Here is a 14,617-nt window from a genome sequence, read left to right as displayed (position 1 = left end):
AGCAGCTGGTAGGTTCGAACTGCTGACCTTTTGGTTAGCAGTTGGGTGCTTTCATCACTGCGTCACCGGGGCTCCTCCATTGCTGTTACATAGGTTGCATTCTGATTCTAGCTTAAGGAATCTGCTCGCCTACAATACAAGACAAAGTGTCCAGGCCCAGGGCAGAGTTGGACTGATGGACAGAGAATTGCCTCTGCAGGGCACCATGGAGGGACATGGTGAGGTAAGGGACTACCCAACTTCAGCCCCTCCCTGTTGGGACTCCCTGTTTTACCTTGTAACTGGCCCCCTGTCTCCCCCAACTCTCAGACCTCAGCATGAGGCATGGTCCTCAGTAGATATCAAGAAATACTGTTGACTTGAATGTGAAACAATTGAAGCAGGACAAACCATGGAATTTTTAAGTCACTGAGTCAGGACGATGGTTATTCCTGGGGCTACTTCTTTTTATCTTTTGAACAAAGGCCTTGAACATTGTTCTTTTTGAGTTCCCGGATTTCACGTCTGAGTAATGATATAAAAACCCTCCATAGAGGAGGGCCTTTTATGCAACCAGCTATTTATGAGCGATGGTTGGTGGAGTAGAAAGCAGGGAGGCTCTGGAGTCAGATGGATGCGTGTTCAAATGCAGGGCCCACCACTTAGTAGCAGGGTGATCTTGAGCAGATCACTTAACCTCACTGAGCTGGGTATCATGAAGCTGGTGGACCTGGGCCCCTTCAAGGCACCCTTTGCTTTTAAAGGCACCGTCCTCTCTTTACTCCCTTTTGGGACACCAGTGTAATCTCTTCAATGAGCTTAGACCATAGGTAGCAAATCAGAAACTATGCAGGAGCTGTTAATGAGTAAAACTGCGTGAGTGTGAGGCAGTAGGGACAGTGGGGAGTGTGGACAGTGTGAGAGCAAATGCTTCTCAGCTTTAACCCACATTTAATATGCTAGTATGCAGTCCAAAAGTTGAGATTTTCCAATTTTTCAGAAGAAATGTCATGCCTAGATTTTTAAGCAAAATCTCCAGATTTTTAAAAAAAGTTGTGTCTGCCTGTGAGCTATGGAGGGCTGTTAGATTGTAATCTTTCTTTTAGGCTTTTCAGATGAACAGGACTTGGTGGCAGGGAGCACAGGGAGAACCAACACAAACGCATCCCAGTAAATGAGCGCACCACTGTTTATGGACACCAGGGGGCAGTAATTCACCTGGCATCACTTCCCCCATTCAATCCCTTTGTTGGGAAAAATTACACTCAATTTTCCTTCTGGGCTTTGTCTGCATTCATTTGTGTTGAAAGCCCAAAATATGGTCCCTGAAGCGATGTTGAAAAGTTGGCTTTCTCCATCTTAAGCATTCTGTATTGGGTGGAAATTGCCTCCCTGCGGCCCATGGAGGAGTTCTCTAAAAGCTTACCTTGACACATGACAAAAAGCCCAGAAAGTGTCTGCATGGGAAGTGTGTCCATTATGCAAAACAAAACAAAATAAAACCATATGCATCTTTGAGAAACAGCAGTCAAGCGCTTCTTGCTAGCAGAGTCGGATTCTATGGCTTTGTGAAAAGAAAACTCTCCAACTTGAGGCTATATGAAGTGTAATGACTCCATTTTCATTAAAAAGAAAACATGCCATACCTATTCTCGCTCCCCTCCTCACTCCTGGGTTCCTCTCATTCCTGAGCCTGCCTGGATTTTTTTTTTTTCCTTCTTCTAACTTAATGCTTCACCTTGTGTCAGCTTGTCATACTGTGGTGGTTTGCTTGTTGCTCTGATGCTGGAAGCTATGCCACCAGTATTTCACATACCAACAGGGTCATCCATGGTGGGCAAGTTTCAGCGGAGCCTCCAGACTAAGACAGACTAGGAAGAAAGGCCTGGTGATCTTTGTCAGAAAACTAGCCGGTGGAAACCTTATGGATCACAATAGAACATTGTCTGATACAGTGCTGGAAGATGACCGCCTAGGTTGGAAGGCACTCAAAATACACAGTGGCTGCAACAGTTGTGATGATGGCACAGGACCAGGCAATGATTCACCAACAGCCTTTCTCCCAGCTGTTTAATAAATTACTTCTGGCTGTACTAACTGGCCCGAGAAGCCACCTACTCCTGCCTAAAAATATGGTCACGTTGACATGGAATCTGACTTGGTGCTCAAGAGGCAGTTTTAGATCACAGCCTCTCAAAGATGTGACTGACACCCTCTCCTCTCCCAGCTTGGTGACGGAGACTTGGGATGGCTGCTAAGGCAGGGTGGAGTGGCGGCCCAGAGAAGCCGCTGCCGGCACCCTCTCCTTCTTAGATTTCTCGGCTTCTGCCTGTTCCAGTCTGCCCCTTCCTGCAGTATCAGTCATGGAAGGAGCCAGGGTCTGAGGGCTGCTAGGCAGAGAGGCTACAGACAACCCCGGATCCAGATCACAGATCCTTTCGATGCACCCCAAAAGCTCTCAGCAGAAGCTCTCAGTTGCCATAGTAACGTGGAGAAGTGGAAATGAACAGGGGTGCCTGGCTAGCCAAGCTTTTAATACTCATTCCCTTACTTTATATAGAAAGAACTTCCTAAGAGGGCTTGGGATGGACATCAAAGGGCCTGTTTCAGGTGCTGAGGAAATGCTCTTTAAAAAAGGATTGGGAGGCAATGCAGCCCTAACCACAGAGCTGGTGGCGGCTTCTGGAGGCCTTACAGGCGCTGCAGAAATAAGGCTAGAGCCAAGGCAACTTGGCTTTATTGCATACGAAATCTTTTTTCTCTTGTAAAAATACAGATGACACAACGTTTTCCAAGTCAACAATTTTTTGTGTGTACAGTTCAGGGAGACCGGTTACATCACTCATATTGTCCAGCCATTGCCGATATTGGTTGCCAAATTTCCCATCACCAAAAACAGAAACTCACTGCTTCCCAAACAATGATTTCCCCCTCTACCCTTCCTGCCCGCCCCTGCTAGCCAGGATTAAACTCTGATCTGTGTACATTAAGGCAACCTTCTTTAACATAACAGCTTCATTGCGATATCATTCACGTACCATGCAATTCACCCATTTAAGGTGTACAGTTCAATGGTGTCTAGCATATTGACAGAGTTGTGCAGCCATCACCACAATCAACTTTAGAACATTTCCATCACCCCAGAAAGAAATCCAGTACCCGTTAGCTGTCACTCCCCATTTCTGCCCAACCCCTCACCCCAACCAACCCCTGGTGTCTTAGTCATCTAGTGCTGCTATAACAGAAATACCACAAGTGGATGGCTTTAACAAAGAGAAGTTTCTTCTCTTACAGTCCAGTAGGCTAGAAGTCTGAATTCAGGGTGCCAGTTCCAGGGGAAGGCTTTCTGTCTCTGTTGGCTCTGGAGGAAGGTCCTTGTCATCAGTCTTCCCTTGGTCTGGGAGCATCTCAGCACAGGAACCTCAGATCCAAAGGACGCGCTCTGCTCCCTGCGCTACTTTCTTGGTGGTATGAGGTCCACACGCCTGTCTGCTCGCTTCTCTCTTTTATATCTCAAAAGAGATTGGCTTAAGACACTACCTAATCTTGTAGACCTCATCAATATAACTGCTGCTAATCCATGTTATTACATCATGGTGATAGGATTTACAACACACAGGGAAATCACATCAGATGACAAAATGGTAGACAATCATACAAGGGAATCATGACCTAGCCAATTGACAGATATGTTGGAGGGACACAATTCAATCCATGACACCTGACAACCACTAATCTACTGTATAGATTTGCCTACACAGAAGCGGTACAGTGTTTTGTAATCGATCCTTGGAAGTCATGCAGCATTACTTCCAGTGCGTTCTATTAGTTGTGGCAGTTAACAAAAGTCCACCCAGATTCAAGGGCAGGGAAGATGGAGGTGTGTCCGCATCCCATTGTGAGAAGACCATGTGGAATGGGAGACACGTCTGTGCTTCCAGCTTCAGAAAATACAATGTATATGAGGATGGACTACTGATCCAGAATGCCCATGGACATGTGTTTTTGGGGTGGCTGTGTCCAGAGAGGAGTCCTGATGGCACAGCGGTTAAGCATTCAGCTGCTAACCAAAAGATCATCAGTTCTAACCTACCACCTGCTCCTTGGAAACCCTATGGGGCGGTTCTACTCTGTCCAATAGGGTCGCTATGAGTTGGAATCAACTCAATGGCAGTGGAGTTTTTGCGTGTGTGTGTCCAGGAAATAAATAATCATGTTAACTAGCATGGTGTACAAACTAGAACTAGGTAGATGTCTTAGAGTCTTAGTGCTGCTGTAACAGAAATACCACGAGTGGGTGGTTTGAAAGAACAGAAATTAATTTTCTCACAGTTTAAATTGGTGGAAGTCCGAATTCAGGGCACTGGCTCTACAGGAAGCTGTCTGTATCTGGTGTCTATGGGAGTAGATCTCTTTCCGTTTTTGTAGATCTGTCATTGCTCGATTCTTTGGCAGTCTTCATGTGGCTTGCTTCTGTGCTTAATCTGCAATTTTTATATCTGAAAAGTGAATAGGTTTAAGACACACCCTTCACTGATATTTAAAAAAAAGGAGCCCTGGTGGCACAGTGGTTAAGTGCTTGGCTGCTAACTGAATAGTCGACGGTTTGAATCCACCAGCCACTCTCTAGGAGGAAGATGTGGCAGTCTGCTTCCATGAAGATTTACAGCCTTGGAAACCCTGTGGGGCAGTTCTACTCTGTCCTGTAGGGTCACTATGAGTCTGAATTGACGGCAGTGGGTCTACACTGCTATGACCTCATTAACGCAACAAAGAAAACTCTATTCCCAAATGGGATTACATCCACAGGTATAAGGGTTAGGATTCCAACACGTATTTTGGGGAGGACACAATTCAGCCCATAACAGAGGCAGTCCAGCACCATCTTTGAAGGAGGGTTGACCTTGGAAGGAGTGAGCAGCATGGGTGACCTTGAAAGCAGATATGAAACTTGGGAGCTGGGAATATTAAGATCCTTCCTGGCATCTGGGAGGAAGGCGTGGGTTTCTTCCGGATGAGAAGAACAGAAAATGGGAGCCATCTGTTCGGCAGTCTGATGCTCAAGTAATTGGTGGTCTTCGCTGTGGCCAAAGAAAAACTTGGCACCATCTTTCATGGTGTTGGCCTTGGGGCTGGGACCTTTAAATTAAAGTAACAGCTCCTTGGCCACCACAGCTTCCCCCTCCACCATCTTGTTAACTTGGTTGGACATCTCCCTGCTTGTCCCTCCTTTCCACACCTCTTATTCCGTACACCCTTTTCCCCTCCAGTTCTCTTACCCCAAGCTGGCTTCCTGCTTGGGTTTCCAGAAACCTTTGCTAAACCTTAACCAACTGCCTACTCCTGTTGTGGCTTGGTATTCCCTTTAGAAAGAGTATTTTGTGATGGTTAACAGAGCTGTAATGGGGTTCATTCATTTAGCAGCAACTATTGAGCCCCTCATCATCAACTCATAGAGACCCCTGTAGGACAGAGTAGAACTGCCCCATAGGGTTTCCAAGGCTGTAAATCTTTATGGAAGCAGACTGCCACATCTCTCTCCTGCGGTGTGACCGGTAGGTTTGAACCGTTGACCCTTCGGTTAGCATTCGAGCACTTAACCACTGTGCCACCAGGTCGACTCAATGGCAATGGTTTTTTTTTTCAATTGAGCTCCTAGGTCCTTGGGTGGCACAAATGTTTTGCGCTCAACTACTAACTTAAAGGTTGGCTCTTGGAACACACCCAATAACACTGTGGAAGAAAGTCCTGGCGAGCTGTTTCCATAAAGGTTACAGCCGAGAAAACACTTGGAGCAGCTCTACTCTGTAACACCTGGAGTCGCCATGAGTCAGGATCAACTTGACAGCAATGGGTTTGGATTTTTTTTTTTAATATTAAGCTCCTACTGTGTGCCTGGCAGTCTCTTAGGCCCTAGGAAAACAGCAGTGAATGAAACAGACTCAGACTTTAATCCCCGCCCTCATGGAGCTCATTTATGTTCCAGTAGGGGAAGCAGATGATAAGCAAAATAGGTAACTTACATGGTGTATTAGCTTTGGAAAAAATAAAGCAAGGAGGCGGGTGGGGGAGTGGTTTGCGGTTTGAAACAGCCTGACCTGAGAAGGCTCGCTCAGAAGGTGACATCTGAGGAGAGAGCTGAGGGAAGCGAATCGTGTGGATGCCTGGGGAAGGGGGTTATAGGCAGAAGAAACAGCAAGTGCAAAGGCCCTGAGGTGGAAGCACATTGGAGTATTATGGACTGGCGAGGAGGCCAGGGTGGCTGGAGAGGCATGAATGAGGGCAAGCGGTTGGGACATGGGGTCAGAGAGGTGGCCAGGTCGGGGCAGGTCATGGGGCCTCATAAACCCCACTATAAGGACCTGACTTTTTCCCAAGTCAGAGGGTGAGCCTTTGGAGGAGTGATATGACCCTCCTTAAGAGATATAATGACCAAACTCTCTTACCTCCTTACCCTGTGGCCTTGGACAAGAGTCGTCACCTCTCTGTGCCTCAGTTCCCCCCAACAAATGGAGACAAGAACAGGATGTGCCTCTTTGTCTTGTTATGAGGATTAATGATATCATGCAAGGAAAGCCCTTAGCCAGAGCTTAGTAGATCTTAGCTCTTGTCCTTGTTAGTGTGTTGTTATCCAGAATGGTATTTGTTCTCCATCTTTAAGCCCTCCTACCTAGCCTGAATAGCCAAGCTGGTCAGGGAGGAGCAAGAGGCGTGTGCTTGGATGATTCAATTCACCTCCTGAAATATCTTTTGAGTACCTACAATGTGTGAGATGATGCCAAGTAGTGATAAGTTTGGGGACAGCATCAAGGACCATCCTTGCTGCTTTCCACCAAAGGGCTACTGTACGGAGATCTTTCTAGAATGTTCTTTCCTGCATCCCCACTTCATGTAGGTCTCAGCTCCTTCCTTGGGGAGCTCATCCTCCTCCTCATTTAGGATGTCCTCTGTGTTGTCAGGATTCCCTGTCCTCTCCCTGAAGTACTGGTTCCCTTTGTACCAAACCGTTTGTCTAATGTCCCTCTCCCTGATAGATGAGGACTACCCTTGTCTGCAGCCCCCAGTATGGTGCCTGCACAGCACCAAACCAAACCCATTGCTGCTGAGGCAGTTCTGACTCAGCGACCCTATAGGACGGAATAGAACTGCCCCATAGAGTTTCCAAGGCTGTAATCTTTACAGAAGCAGACTGCCACATCTTTCTCCTTTGGAGTCTCTGGTGGATTTGAACCGCTGACCTTTCAGTTAGCAGCTGAGTACTTTAACCACTGAGCCACCAGGGCTCCTTTGCACACAGCACGACCCTCCAAATATTCCTGGCATGAATGGAACATTCTGGTAAGTATGAAAAGCTTACTTTGTTTCAGAGCTGATTAGATTCTTTTCGAGCCTCACAGCTTCCGTTTATGAATGTCTTCCTTGTGGCTACCTCTCACTGTTCTTAGTGAGTTTCTTGGGGGTGTTGACCCCCCAGGAGTTCTTCCAGCTGACAATGGAGTGTTGACAGAGAGAAACTTTCAGGCAAGAACACGCGGGTGGGTGTATGGCAGGAGCTGTCACGCTGTTGTCTCAGCACCTCAGGTCACTGCGGAGAAGTTAGTTGTTCAACGTTTCACTTGACGTGGCTGGATTTAATGACTAGAAAGTGGAGTGTTAAATCTTGTGCTTTGGCCCTTATGGCTTTCAAGAGGAAAGGAGCTAAGAGGCTCAGTCAGAACCTGAATGAAGGGCAAATGATAGTTTGTGCGTGGGATGGTCAGGGAATAGAGGCCATCTCAGAAATTTCAGAACAAACCAAAAAACAAAACACAGCAAACCAGTTGCCATGGAATCGATACCGACTGACGGCTACGCTATGTGTGTGAGAGTAGAGCAGTGCTCCACAGGCTTTTCAAGGCTGTGGTCTTTTGGGAGCAGATCGCCTCTGGGTGGGTTCAAACTGCCAACCTTTTGGCTACTAGTTCAGTGCTGAACTGTTTAACGCCACCCAGGGATTCCCCAGTTGTGACCTCAGGCAAATAACTCCACCTTCCTGAGCCTCAGTTTCGCCAGCTGTAAAATGGGACTAACAACAATACCTATATGAAGGTAGTGTGGGGAGAAGAAACCCCATCATGCTCTTAGCCTATCTTTTTATTTACTTAAGATTTTATTTAAATCAACTTTTTAAAATGTAGCTTCACCTGAAGACAATCATGTTGGTAGGTGGTGTAGGTGCGAATTGATTTTTCCTAGTACGTGTGATAACTATATATAACGATTTAAAAATGCTTGTCCCATCAGAAATTTAGCTTCCTGAGTGCAGGGATTTTTGTGTGTTTTGGTTACTGCTATATCCCCAGTGCCTAGAACAGTGCCTGGCACATTGATGTTGTTGTTAGTTGCCATCAAGTTGGCTATGACTCTCTGTATGATAGAACAAAACGTTGCCCAGTTCTGCACAATCTTCACTGTGGTGGGCATGCTCAAATCCATTGTTGCAGCTACTGTGTGTTTTGAGTGCCTTCCAACCTCAGGGGCTTATGTTCCAGCACTATATTGGACAATGTTCTGTTATGTTATGACACATAGGGATTTCACTGGCTAATTTTCAGAAGTAGATCGCTAGTCCTTTCGTCCTAGTCTGTCTTAGTCTGAAAGCTCTGCTGAAACCTGTCTACCATGGTTGACCCTGCTGGTATTTGAGATACTTTGGCATAGCTTAAAGCATCACGGTAACACACAAGCCACCCCAGTAGGACAAGCTCACAGATGAGGTGATGGGCTTGGCTCGTTTGTTGTTGTTAGCTGCCATCAAGTCATCTCCAACTCATGGTGACCTTAGGTATAACAGAACGAAACGCTGCCCAGTCCTGTGCCATCTTCATGATCATTGGTATGTTTGAGCCTGTCGTTGTGACTGTTGTATCAGTCCATCTCACTGAGGGGCCTGCACATAGTAAGTGCTAGTAAATGTTTGTTGAGCAAATAGCTGAATGAATGAATGACCTTAAATCATTCTCCACACTTTGGGAAACATTGAGATAATGCACAGAAAGTTGTGAGCTATCATGACTATTGCCTTGGGGGGGGGCAGAGAAGCGTGGGCTCCTTGGGGTAGAAGTCCTGCCTTCTGCACCCCTAACCAGCAGCCATCCTCCCCCTGTTTGCTTGCAGGTGGAGAGACCCAAGCCCAGTGAGCCTGAGACATCTTTTGGCGATTTCTGAGCTCTTGGTCCAGATGGCTGGACCAAGCTGAACCCTGACAATTGGAGAGAAGCCATGGGGTTCAGAGGGAGGTGTTTATGGTAGAGGGAGGCTCAGGGTCCATGACGGCCAGATCAGACTTAGCCATTATTTATCACCACCGCGGTGTGGTTGTGAAGGAGGTGGCAGGAGCTCACGTCCATAGCTGCTTCCATCTGTCCGCCATAAATGCTCCAACCTGCCTCATTCCCAGGAACATAAAACCCTCTGTCAGTGGACTTGCCCGGAGCCCGAGTTGGCTGCGTTTTTGTTCTTGTTTAGTTATTACATTAAGTCTCCTGTGATTACAGAGCTGACAGCTGGTAAGGATTTGCCTATGGCATGAAATTAAGTTAGTTCATTTTCATGTCTGAATTGAGCAGGGCGCGACTGTGTCTGGCGAAAACTCTGTCTCCCTCATCTTTGTTTGCACATCTGCTTTTGGCTCTAGCCTCCAGTGTCTTCAAGCTCGATTTCTCCCCACTTCGCCTGGGGAGGAGACAGGTTTGGCTGCCCCCTCTAGAATTCTAGGGAATTTGCACTTGGGCCTTAGAATTCTCTCTTGGAGACTTCAAGGGAAGTTCAGACTCAAGGGCTGCCTCAAAAAGACTACTTTTCTAGGCCAGCTTTGCTTTCCTTGCTGTGTGTCTTGGGCAAGTCATTTTTCCTCTCTGGGCCTCAGTTTTCTTGTCTGTCAAGTGAGGGATTGGAAGCAGGTGAGTGTTCATCTGTTGTTATTGTGTGCTGTTGAGTGGATTCCAACTCATAGCAACCCTATAGGACAGAATAGAACTGCCCCATATGGTTTCCAAGGCTGTAATCTTTACAGGAACAGATCGCCAGGTCTTTTCTCCCAAAGACCTGCTGGTGGATTTGAACTACTGACCTTTTGGTTAGCAGCCGAGTGCTTAACCATTGTGCCAGCAGGGCTCCTTAGTTTTCATCTATGAGGGTGCTCTTGACATTTGGGGTGGGACCGTTATAAGTGCTTTATATGTGTTAACTCATTTAATTCTCATGTCCACTTTCCAAAGTAGACATTATTACCATCCCCACTTTGCAGATGGGAAAACTGAGACCCAGAGAGGTGAAGTGACACTGCCAGTAAGTGTGGATCAAGTTTCACACCCCAGCAGTCCGGCTCTAGAGCCCATACTCCTAACTTCTCTTTCTATATTCACCTCCACTCTATGATGGATGCCCGTATTTTTGTTTAAAAAGTCACTAGGTGGCACAAATTGTTTGCACTTGACTGCTAACCTAAAGGGTTGGCAATTTGAACCACCCAGAGGCATCACAAGAGAAAAGGCCTGGTGATTTGCTTCCATAAATATTACAGCCAAGGAAACCCTGTGAAGTAGGAAACTAGAGTCTCAGAGAAGAAACTAGTCTACAGAGTTAATAGCCTACATGAGCCATGACTTCATCTACCCTGAGACCAGAAGAACTAGATGGTGCCCGGCTACCACTACTGACTCTTCTGATCAGGGCCACAATAAATGAACCTTGATAGAACAGGAGGAAAACACAAATCAGAACTCAAATTCTTAAAAAGTCCAGACTTACTGGACCAGTTGAGACTAGAGGACCCCCTGAGAGTATTGCCCTGAGGTACTCTTTAAACCTTAAACCGAAACTGTCACCTGAGGTCTCCTTTTAGTGCAATAACAGATTGGCACACAAAATAAAGGATATTAACCGTGAATATGATGCTCCGTTAAAAAAACCATCTGTATGAAACCAAAAGGTCAGCAATTACTCTAAAGCAAAGATGAGAAGAGGGCAGGGAAACTATAGTACCGGAAACGGAACAACAAGAATGCAATTAAAGAGAACGTTGGTGCGTTGTGAAAAATGTAACTAATGTCTTTGAACAATTTGTATAGAAATTGTCATATGGGAACCTAATTTGCTGTGTAAAGTTTCATGAAAAAGCCATAAAATATTATAAAACAACAAACAAGTCCTATGGAGCAGTTCCACTCTGTAACACATGGGTCACCATGTGTAGGAATAGACTTGATGACAGCTAACAACAACAAAATTTTAAACACATGCACATAGTCTGATTGGAGACACCCCAATATGCTAACTGCTTATTTTATTTTTGAGTGATCTTGTTTTAAATCTGTATTAAAATTTTTTTTTACACTGAACATACATAAATTTTATTTAAAAACCCACTGCCATCAAGTCGATTCCAATTCATAACGACCCTATAGGACAGAGTAGAAGAGCCCCACAGGGTTTCCAAAGCTATAAATCTTTATGGAAGCAGACTGCCACATCTTTCTCCTGCAGAGCGGGTGGTGGGTTTGAACTGCCAACATTTCAGCAGCCGAGCACTTAGCCACTGTGCCACCAGGGCGCCTAGAAATTGTATAACAATATAATAATAAAAGTGAAAGAAGGCCAAAGGATTTTATTTTCTTGTCAACTCCTCTGTTGCTATGAAGGTCTCCATGTCCATTCCCACCCCCAGCTTTCCCAAAACCACACCTCTGCTTCCTTCAGGGCCTCCCCAGAGTTGAAACCCCCCATTCAGGCTCTGGACCTCCATATCTCCCAGTTTCCTAGAAAACCAGCCTTGTCTATGTCATGAGTCTTCAGAGGGACTTTGGGTTAGGTTGAATTCCCCAGAAGAAGACCCAGAGACAAAGGGGAGGGGAGTGTCATGGGTTGAATTGTGTCCCGCCAAAAATGTCTGTCAGCTTGGCTGGGCCTTGATTCCCAGTATTGTGTGATTGTCCACCATTTTGTCATCTGATATGATTTTCCCCGTGTGTTGTAAATCCTATCTCTATGATGTTCATGAAGTAGGATTAGCAGCAGTTATGTTAATGAGGCAGGGCTCAATCTACAAAATTAGGTTGTGTCTTAAGCCAATCTCTTTTGAGATATAAAGGAGTGAAGACAGCAGAGAGACATGCAGACCTCATACCACCATGAAAGCAGTGCCAGGAGCAGAGTGGGTCTGTTGGATCCAGGGCCCCTATGCTGAGAATCTCCTAGACCAGGGAAAGATTGATGACAAGGACCTGCCTCCAGAGCCAACAGAGAGAGAAAGCCTTTCTCTGGAGCTGGCACCCTGAATGCAGACTTCTGGCCTCCTAACTGTGAGAGACTAAATTTCTCTTTGTTGAACCCATCCGCTTGTGGTATTTCTGTTACAGCAGCACTAGAGAACTAAGACAGGGAGTGAGGGATGGGGAAAGCAGGACATGGGAGGGAGGAAGCCAGGTAAGGGTACAATTTCAGGCAAAGCCCTATGCAGGTAGCCTCAGCCTGATCCTGAAGAGGAGCTCTGGAATGTGAGTTACATCTCAGAGTTATTCCAATGAGGAAAGGGAGCTAACCAAAACAAAGCCATCGAGTCAATTCTGACTCATAGCAACCCTATAGAATAGAGTAGAACCGCCCTGTGGGGTTTCCAAGGCTATAATCTTTACAGAAGCAGACTGCCACATCTTTCTCCCTCAGAGCAGCTGGTGGGTTCAAACCATGGACCTTCTGGTGATCAGCCAAGCACTTAACCTCTTTACCATCAGGGCTCCAGAAAGGGAGCTGGGCTTTTATAATCATGCACCTATCTGTCATTGGGGACGGGCTGCCTGGCAGAGCTGCTCAGGCACTTCTGTGAGCACCAGCAAACAGCCTCCATTAGCCCAAGGGCAGCCCTCAAAGAAGAGTCCTGGGTGTTGGTGTTGGAGGTGAAAGCACACCAAAGCTGGGGTAAGATGGTGGGGCTCACAGAGAAGGTAAAAGGATCAGGGTAGGTCTGACCATATAAAAAAAAAAAATATATAGCCCTGGTTTAAGGCGGAAGATGCTGGGATGACCTGGAACGAGCTTGATCTGTGCTCCCAAAATCTGGGATTGGGTTGGCATTCCCTGCTCACTGTGTGACCTTGGGCTAGTCCCTGAGCCTCTCTGAGCCCCAGTCTTCTCATCTGCAAAGTGAGGGCAATAATTTCTGGTCCCTTTTTTTTTTTTTTTTTAACCCCAGGGCTTTGTAAATTGTAAAATAATGCCCAAGTGTAAGGCATTTACTTTTCTCTGGGTTGGGGGATTTGTTTATTTCATGTCTTTGTTCTAGATTTTAAATAGAAAGGGATTGTGCATGTAAAATGATTGCATAATGCGTAGTAAACCTAACCAAACCTGTTGCCATCTGGTGGTGACCTCATGCATTACAGAGCAGAATTGCTCCGTAGGATTTTCTTGGCTGATTTTTTTTTTTAATCTTTGTGGGGAAACCCTGGTGGCCTATTGGTTAAGTGCTACGGGGCTGACCAAAGGGTTGGCAGTTCAAATCTGCCAGGCGGTCCTTGGAAACTCTATGGGGCAGTTCTACTCTGTTCTAGAGGGTCGCTATGAGTCGGAATCGACTCGACGGCACTGGGTTAGGTTTTGGTTTTGAATCTTTGCGGAAGCAGATTCCCAGGCCTTTCTTCTGTGGCACCATTGGGTGAGTTTGAATCACCAACCTTTTTAATGCATAGTAGATGCTCCATAAATGTTCATTTCTCCCTCCTTCCCTGCCGCCTCCCTTCCATCCCTGCCTCCTTCCTTCCTCCCTCCTTTCCTTCCTTCCAGCCAATATTTATGTGCCACCATATGCCAGGCACTGTTGTGGACTGAAAACAAAATGGTAAACAAGCCAGACGCAGTTCCTGCCCCATTTCCTCTGAAAATACCTGACTTCTCTCCTGTAATAGACCCAAATTGATAAGCTCAAGGTCAGGCCCCAGATTCCCAAATGCAGCGTTTAACCTCAAAGCTGTAAACCCAGAATGTGCTTCAACTTTTTAAAATTAGTGGCTAACTTTAAAATATAGGAAGATTTCACTTCAAATGCACATTTCTAGCTTTTCTTGAAATAATTGGATGAGCCAGCAGCCCTGGGCCTGTGTTCTGGTCAGGCCTCAGTTGGCCTCAGCTTCAGAGCTGCCTCCCCTAGGGAGACAGGGGAAGTGTTTTCTAGTTCATTCCATCCCCTGCCTGACCTGGTTCAGTCGCTTATTGCCTGCCTGTCCCCTGTAGGTATTAAGCTTCCCAACTGCTGGTTTAAGTAAATATAACTCTAATTAGGGAGCCTGACCTTTGGGGCCTCACTTGTCCCATATGGAGAAGGAGGCTGGTAGAATCATGTTTTCTATTTTTTTCTGGAGTCCCTGGGTGCTGCAAATAGTTAACATGGTTGGCTGCAAACTGAAAGACTGGAAGTTTGAGTCCACCTAGAGGTGTTTCAGAAGAAAAGCCTGGCAATCTAGTTCCGAAAAATTAGCTGTTGAGAACCCTATGAAACACAGTTCTACTCTGACACACTTGGGGTCTCCATGAGTTGACTCAACGATAACTGTTTTTTTTTTTTTCTCTTTCTCCAGGGATTTGGGGTGAGGGTGGGCTGGTG

Source organism: Elephas maximus, chromosome 22, assembly GCF_024166365.1.
Source record: "Elephas maximus indicus isolate mEleMax1 chromosome 22, mEleMax1 primary haplotype, whole genome shotgun sequence".
Lineage (NCBI taxonomy): Eukaryota > Metazoa > Chordata > Mammalia > Proboscidea > Elephantidae > Elephas > Elephas maximus.
Note: the sequence above shows the minus strand (reverse complement) of the source record.